Raw genomic sequence first — 6,446 nt, forward strand, 5'->3', positions numbered from 1 at the left:
TTATCTCCCCCATTAACCCCTGCAAACCCCTACTTATGTAACCTTGAAGCATTAACCCCTTCCTCTTCTCAGCTGTACTATTAACCCCTCCCCTGCCATCTCCTTCTCAGCTGTATTATTAACCCCTCCCCTGCCATCTCCTTCTCAGCTGTACTATTAACCCCTCCCCTGCCATCTCCTTCTCAGCTGTATTATTAACCCCTCCCCTGCCATCTCCTTCTCAGCTGTACTATTAACCCCTCCCCTGCCATCTCCTTCTCAGCTGTACTATTAACCCCTCCCCTGCCACCCCCTTCTCAGCTGTATTATTAACCCCTCCCCTGCCATCTCCTTCTCAGCTGTACTATTAACCCCTCTCCTGCCATCTCCTTCTCAGCTGTACTATTAACCCCTCCCCTGCCACTCGCTACCCTCCCTTTCTCAGCTGTACTATTAACCCCTCCCCTGCCACCCCTTCTCAGCTGTACTATTAACCCCTCCCCTGCCATCTCCTTCTCAGCTGTACTATTAACCCCCTCCCCCTGCCATCTCCTTCTCAGCTGTACTATTAACCCCTCCCCTGCCATCTCCTTCTCAGCTGTACTATTAACCCCTCTTATTAACAACTTATACTGTAATGTCACCCACTGTGACCTACAGCACTTACATTTGCCCATTTGTGTCTGTTTGTTACCCCTCCCATATAGATTGTAAGCTCTACGGGGCAGGGACCTCCTCCATCTTGTGTTTCTGACTCTTATTGCAACTGTACCTTGTATTTATTGTATTTATTGTTGTACTTTGTATTTATTCATTATCTTTAACCCCCTGTTTGTATTAATGTATTCTACTGTACAGCGCTGCGTACATAAGTAGCACTTTATAAATAAAGATATACATACATACATACATACATACAACTGCCACCCCCTTCTCAGCTGTATTATTAACCCCTCCCCTTTCAGCCCGGGCACATATGACCTTGCCCTGCCAGCCCTCTAGCTGAATGGGAGCAACTCCCAGCAACACTGTTCCACCATCTAGTGGGAACCTTCCCAGAAGGGCAGGGGCAGTTATAGCAGCAAGGGGAGGGGCAACCCAACTGACCCCCTGTGGGATGGAACCCCGACTGTGAGCCTGACCCCCAACATCACTGCCCAACCTCACTAATGGCACAAGCAACATTCCCCGGGCAGGTGGCACCGCTAATACCCACAGGTACTTACCCTCCCCTATGTGCAGACCTAGGTTTGTGCCCCCGGTGGTTGGTGCAGGGGCAAATCCGACCCTACAGACACCGCAGAGTAACAAGACCTGTTCCTGGCACCGTGGCCCCGTGACTGGCGCATCCCCCCCAAGGGCCCCCAGGATCCAACTCTTCTGCCATCTGTTCCTTTGTCTCCCCGGCCAATCACTGTCACACACACAGAGCGATGGGTTAATGAGTGCGCGGCCCCTTTAACTCCGAGCAGGTAACTCACCCAGATGCTGAAAGCTAATTAGTACCCGGGGGAGCGAGCCGACCCCTAATGATGGTACGTTCCATATAGGGGGGGGGGTAAGGCAAAAGGAGATAAAAGCATAACAATATCAGCCGATATCTTGTAGAGAATGTACCCCCCCCCTCTGTACCCGCCAGTTCCCTACCCCCGTGCCAACGACTTACTGCCCCCCCACTTGTCCACTACTACCCCCCCACTGTCCCACTACTGCCCCCCCACTGTCCCACTACTGCCCCCCACTGGTCCCACTACTGCCCCCCACTGTCCCACTACTGCCCCCCCACTGTCCCACTACTGCTCCCCACTGTCCCACTACTGCCCCCCACTGTCGACTACTGCCCCTCCACTGTCCCCCACTACTGCCCCCCCCACTGTCCCACTACTGCACCCCCCCACTGTCCCACTACTGCCCCTCCACTGTCCCCACTACTGCCCCCCCCACTGTCCCACTACTGCCCCCCCACTGTCCCACTACTGCCCCCCCACTGTCCCACTACTGCCCCCCACTGTCCCACTACTGCCCCCCACTGTCCGACTACTGCCCCCCACTGTCCGACTACTGCCCCCTCCACTGTCCCACTACTGCCCCCCACTGTTCGACTACTGCCCCCCCCCACTGTCCCACTACTGCCCCCCACTGTCTGACTACTGCCCCTCCACTGTCCCACTACTGCCCCTCCACTGTCCCACTACTGCCCCCCCCACTGTCCCACTACTGCCCCCCCACTGTCCCACTACTGCACCCCCCCACTGTCCCACTACTGCCCCCCCCCACTGTCCCACTACTGGCCCCCCCACTGTCCCACGACTGCCCCCCCCCACTGTCCCACTACTGCACCCCCCACTGTCCAACTACTGCCCCCCCACTGTCCCACTACTGCACCCCCCCACTGTCCCACTACTGCACCCCCCACTGTCCAAACTACTGCCCCCCCCACTGTCCCACTACTGCACCCCCCACTGTTCCACTACTGCCCCCCCCACTGTCCGACTACTGCCCCTCCACTGTCCCACTACTGCCCCCCCACTGTCCACTACTGCCCCCCCCCACTGTCCCACTACTGCACCCCCCCACTGTCCAACTACTGCCCCCCCCCACTGTCCCACTACTGCACCCCCACTGTCCCACTACTGCCCCCCCCCACTGTCCCACTACTGCACCCCCCACTGTCCCACTACTGCCCCCCCCACTGTCCCACTACTGCACCCCCCACTGTCCAACTACTGCCCCCCCCCACTGTCCCACTACTGCACCCCCACTGTCCCACTACTGCCCCCCCCACTGTCCCACTACTGCACCCCCCACTGTCCCACTACTGCCCCCCCCACTGTCCCACTACTGCACCCACTGTCCCCACTACTGCACCCCCCCACTGTCCCACTACTGCCCCCCCACTGTCCCACTACTGCCCCCCCCACTGTCCCACTATCTGCCCCTCCACTGTCCCAACTACTGCCCCCCACTGTCCAACTACTGCCCCCCCCACTGTCCCACTACTGCCCCCCCCACTGTCCCACTACTGCACCCCCCACTGTCCCACTACTGCCCCCCGACTGTCCCACTACTGCCCCCCCACTGTCCAACTACTGCCCCCCCCACTGTCCCACTACTGCCCCCCCACTGTCCAACTACTGCCCCCCCACTGTCCCACTACTGCCCCCCCCCCACTGTCCCACTACTGCCCCCCCCACTGTCCCACTACTGCCCCCCCCACTGTCCCACTACTGCACCCCCCACTGTCCAACTACTGCCCCCCCACTGTCCCACTACTGCCCCCCCCACTGTCCCACTACTGCCCCCCCACTGTCCCACTACTGCACCCCCCACTGTCCCACTACTGCCCCCCCCACTGTCCACTACTGCACCCCCCCACTGTCCCACTACTGCCCCCCACTGTCCCACTACTGCCCCCCACTGTCCCACTACTGCCCCCCCCACTGTCCCACTACTGCCCCCCCACTGTCCCACTACTGCCCCCGACTGTCCCACTACTGCCCCCCCACTGTCCCACTACTGCCCCCCCACTGTCCCACTTCTGCCCCCCCCACTGTCCCACTACTGCCCCCCGACTGTCCCACTACTGCCCCCCGACTGTCCCACTACTGCCCCCCCACTGTCTGACTACTGCCCCCCCACTGTCCCACTACTGCCCCCCCACTGTCCCACTACTGCCCCCCCCCACTGTCCCACTACTGCACCCCCCCACTGTCCCACTACTGCCCCCCCACTGTCCCACTACTGCCCCCCCACTGTCCCACTACTGCCCCCCCACTGTCCCACTACTGCCCCCCCACTGTCCCACTACTGCCCCCCTACTGTCCCACTACTGCCCCCCCCCACTGTCCCACTACTGCCCCCCGACTGTCCCACTACTGCCCCCCTACTGTCCCACTACTGCCCCCCCCACTGTCCCACTACTGCACCCCCCCACTGTCCCACTACTGCCCCCCCACTGTCCCACTACTGCCCCCCCACTGTCCCACTACTGCCCCCCTACTGTCCCACTACTGCCCCCCCACTGTCCCACTACTGCCCCCCCACTGTCCCACTACTGCCCCCCCACTGCCCACTACTGCCCCCCCACTGTCCCACTACTGCCCCCCCCACTGTCCCACTACTGCACCCCCCCACTGTCCCACTACTGCCCCCCCACTGTCCCACTACTGCCCCCCCACTGTCCCACTACTGCCCCCCTACTGTCCCACTACTGCCCCCCCCCCACTGTCCCACTACTGCCCCCCCACTGTCCCACTACTGCCCCCCCCACTGTCCCACTACTGCCCCCCCACTGTCCCACTACTGCACCCCCCCACTGTCCCACTACTGCCCCCCCCACTGTCCCACTACTGCCCCTCCACTGTCCCACTACTGCCCCCCGACTGTCCCACTACTGCCCCCCACTGTCCCACTACTGCCCCCCACTGTCCCACTACTGCCCCCCCACTGTCCCACTACTGCCCCCCCGACTGTCCCACTACTGCCCCCCGACTGTCCCACTACTGCCCACCACTGTCCCACTACTGCCCCCCCCACTGTCCCACTACTGCCCCCCCACTGTCCCACTACTGCCCCCCCCCACTGTCCCACTACTGCCCCCCCCACTGTCCCACTACTGCCCCCCCACTGCCCCCCACTGTCTGACTACTGCCCCCACTGTCCCACTACTGCCCCCCCCACTGTCCCACTACTGCCCCCCGACTGTCCCACTACTGCCCCCCCACTGTCTGACTACTGCCCCCCACTGTCCCACTACTGCCCCCCCACTGTCCCACTACTGCCCCCCCACTGTCCCACTACTGCCCCCCCCACTGTCCCACTACTGCCCCCCGACAGGGTGCTGTGTTCCCATAGGGGCAGTGACTGGGCAGTGACCAGGTGGGTAGGGTGGGAAGGTTACAAATTTTGCCCCTGGGCCTGTGCATGTAAAGGTGCCCTTTTGGGCCCGGGGGCTGACAATCCAATGCCAATGAACACAAGTTACGAGGAGCTCCTGATTGGGTGCAGTGATTTTTGAAGTTGCTCCTGAAACAAAAGAAAAGGACCAACCCTGGGGCAGTTATTTACAACCCCAAGTAGTTGTGCAAGTACAAGAGCACTAGGGGGCGCACCGCCTGGGCCACATTCTAAGAGCACTTGTGCCCCCTTTACCGCTGGATGGAAAATCTGCCACTCTGTACAGAGTCTCACAAGCGGGACCTATGATTTATCAGCGGGGATCTGCTGCCATCTGCTGGCCATTCAGAGAAACTGCACAGCCAGGGAAACCTGCTCATTCCATAGGCTGAAGACACACAGAGCTACTAGTAGCAGCTACTTGCTTCACTAATGCACTCTGAGCACATACCAATGTGTATATTGCACTTATAAAACACAACTAAGTGCATTTTGTGTGAGTTACACACACGCGGCCCTCTATTATATTGTCATTTAGATGTGTGCACAGTGACCGGCTTAGGACCCTTAAATGGGTTGTCCACATTTGAGTCACCTTTTAGTAGGATGTAGAGAGTGATATTCTGAGACAATTTGCAATTGGTCTTCATTTTTTATTATTTGTAGTTTTTAAAATATTTAAACTTTTGTTCAGCAGCTATCTGGTTGCTAGGGTTTAAATTACCTTGGCAACCAGGGAGTGGTTTGAATGAGAGACTGGTATATGAATAGGGGAGGGGCTGAATAGAAAGATAAGGAATAAAAAGTAACAATAACAATAAAACTGGAGCCTCACAGAGCAATAGGGTTTGGCTTCCGGGGTCAGTGACCCCCATTTGAAAGCTGCAAAGGGTCAGAGGAAAGCAAATAATTCAAAAACTATAAAAAAAAATAAATAATGAAGACCAAATGAAAAGTTGCTAGAAATAGTACATTCTATAACCTACTAAAAGTTAACCTAAAGGTGAACCCCACCTTTAAAGCTGCAAAACAGTAGTGCAGTTCTTCTGAGTGGCCTGCAGATGGCAGCAGATTCCCCCCATATTGTGATGTAGAAAACAAGGGACAGTGTAAGCGTGGGGACATTTATTTTGTGGCTCACTGGCCTGCAATACTCAGTAATGTCCACCAGATGGTGCACTTGTTCCACTCTCTGTTCCTTTATAAGTGAGAAGCCTATTAGTGACAGTAGGACCTGGTGAATAAAAAGAGAACGGGTTCAGGCCACAAGCAGGAAGCGGAGCGAGAGGCATTTTTGTTGGACAGTTCCGAGGGGATTGAGGGGAAGTACAATTCAAAACTAACTTTTGGGGTGGGGAAATCCCCCGACACTGACCCTTCTGACACAACAATCCCGTCTTGCTTTATGGCAGAGATCGAGGGGGGGGTTATTAATCAAAGACTCAAACTAAAGCTCAGCGTGGGTCCCTTGGGAAGTTACTCAGCCCCCAGAGTGGGGGGCGCAGGACGGGTATTAAAGGGGAACTAAATTCTGTTGTTCAAGTTCACTTTGCTCACCTGAGTTGCACTAC

The sequence above is a fragment of the Xenopus tropicalis genome, chromosome 1 (genome assembly GCF_000004195.4).
Source record: "Xenopus tropicalis strain Nigerian chromosome 1, UCB_Xtro_10.0, whole genome shotgun sequence".
In the NCBI taxonomy this organism is placed as follows: Eukaryota; Metazoa; Chordata; class Amphibia; order Anura; family Pipidae; genus Xenopus; species Xenopus tropicalis.